Source organism: Hoplias malabaricus, chromosome 7 (genome assembly GCF_029633855.1).
Source record: "Hoplias malabaricus isolate fHopMal1 chromosome 7, fHopMal1.hap1, whole genome shotgun sequence".
Lineage (NCBI taxonomy): Eukaryota > Metazoa > Chordata > Actinopteri > Characiformes > Erythrinidae > Hoplias > Hoplias malabaricus.
In genome coordinates this window covers 4,294,404-4,296,931 of record NC_089806.1, presented here as the reverse complement: position 1 = coordinate 4,296,931, position 2,528 = coordinate 4,294,404, and positions in this window count along the sequence as shown.

Below are 2,528 nucleotides of genomic sequence, written 5' to 3'. Positions count from 1 at the left end.
TGATCATCAAATGTAGACCTTTCTATCTGCCCTGTGAGTTCAGCTGTATTGTTGCTGCTGTAGTCTATGTGCCTCCTGATGCTAACACTGACTCGGCTATGGAGTGTCTCTGTGCTTCTATCACCAAACTGCAAAATACACACCCGGACAGAGCTTTTATTGTATCAGGAGACTTCTACCATTCTGATTTAAAATCTGGACTACCAAATTTTTTTCAGAATGTCTCCTGCACTACAAGGGGACAAAAAACTTTGGACAAAGTTTATGCAAACATGGCAGACGCATACAAAACAACACCCCTCCCCCATCTCGGACTTTCTTATCATCTTTCTTTGTTCCTGCTTCCCAAATACACTCCAGTCATGCAGAGGATCAAGCCTTCAACCAGAACTGTACAGATCTGGATGCATGGGGCTGACTCCTTCCTTCAGCAACAGTTCCAGCCCACCGACTGGAGTGAGTATGCTGCCCGAGCCACCACAGGCTCACACGTCCACTTGGACACGTACACTAACTCTGTCCTGAAACACATCAGCAACTGTGTGAACAGAGTGACATCACAAAAGACAATAATAACATTCCCTAATCAGAAGCCCTGGATGAACAGAGAGGTTCGCACTCTGCTCAAAGCCAGAGATACTGCCTTCAGATCAGGAGACTGGGAAGCATACAGCTTGGCCAGAGTCAACCTGAGGAGAGGAATAACTATAGCCAAGCACTGCTACAAACGCCAGATTGAGGAGCACTTTACCTCCTCTGACTCTTGACATATGTGGCAGGGAATACACACCCTGACTGACTATAAACCAGTTAGGACTGTTCCATCTACCAATAGTGCTTCACTCCCTGATGAGCTGAACAAATTCTATGCTCGATTCGACCAGGGCAACAAGATATCTTCAATAAACGATCTTCCACCAGGCGACAACCCACTTGTACTTTCCACTTCGGATGTCAGTCACATGCTGAGCAAAGTGAATGCACTAAAGGCAGCTGGCCCTGATGGTGTACCTGGCCATGTGCTAAGAGCTTGTGCTGTGGAACTTGCCTTTACCCTTGTCTTCACTCACATCTTTAATGTTTCACTGAGGATGCTTTCTCAACAGTGCTACACACAGCACTAACCCACTTGGACTGTCAGAACTCATATGTGAGAATGCTGTTCATCGATTTTAGTTCTGCATTCAACACAGTGATTCCGTCTATGCTGATATCCAAACTCAACCAACTGGGTATCAGCACATCACTCTGCCACTGGATTTTAGACTTCCTGTCTAACAGACCCCAATCTGTTAAATTAGGCAACCTTCATTCATCAACCCTCACCTTGAACACTGGCGTTCCACAAGGCTGTGTTTTGAGCCTGATTCTGTACTCTCTCTTCACCCATGACTGGTCAAACACCATAGTCAAATTCGCAGATGACACCAGGGTGATAGGCTTGATTACAGACAATAATGAATCGGCCTACCGGGATGAAGTACAGCATCTGTCTTTATGGTGCCACAACAATAACCTGGCACTAAACACGCTCAAGACAAATGAGATCATCATGGACTTCAGACAAACTAGGAACCAAGCTCACACCACCATTTACATCAACGGAACTGCAGTGGATCAGATGTCCAGTTTCAAGTTCCTTGGTCTCCACATTTCCAGTGATCTCACCTGGTCCTTGAACTCATCAAAAAGGCGCAGCAGTGCCTCTATTTTCTTCGGAGTCTGAAGAAAGCTCTCTTGTCTCCCAGGACACTGGTGAACTTTTACCGCTGTACCATCGAGAGCATACTTACCAACTGCATCTCTGTATGGTACGGTAGTTGCTGTGTTGCAGACCGCAGAGCTCTCCAGCGGGTGCTAAAAACAGCACAGTGCATCATAGGCACCGAATTATCTACCATCGAGGACATCTACCACAAACGCTGCCTGGGCAGAGCAAGAAATATCGTCGAGGACGTCACCCACCCAAATCATGGTCTTTTCAGCATATTACTATTTGGCAGACGTTACAGGAGCCTCCGTTCCTGCACTAGCAGGCTTCATAAAAGTTTTTTTTTCCTGAGGCTGTTATCCTGATGAGCACTATTCAGACACTTTAAATAAACATTGCACAATCATTTCACTGCACCTTCTGTAATGATGTATTTCATTCATCCTTCAGTACATAATGCATCATCTACACAATATTACTTTGTTTACATGTTTTATATTTCAATATGTATATATGGTTACAACTTCCATAATCACAATGTTATATATCGCACTTATAAGTGTATATGTAGATTCTAATGTTTATAAAACATATTCAATATATGTACATTCTATATATATATAAACTTATATCTATATATCTATATAATCCTATATAGTCTTTATACAAACCGGATTCCAAAAAAGTTGGGACACTAAACAAATTGTGAATAAAAACTGAATGCAATGATGTGGAGGTGCCAACATCTAATATTTTATTCAGAATAGAACACAAATCACAGATCTAAAGTTTAAACTGAGAGAATGTATTATTTTAA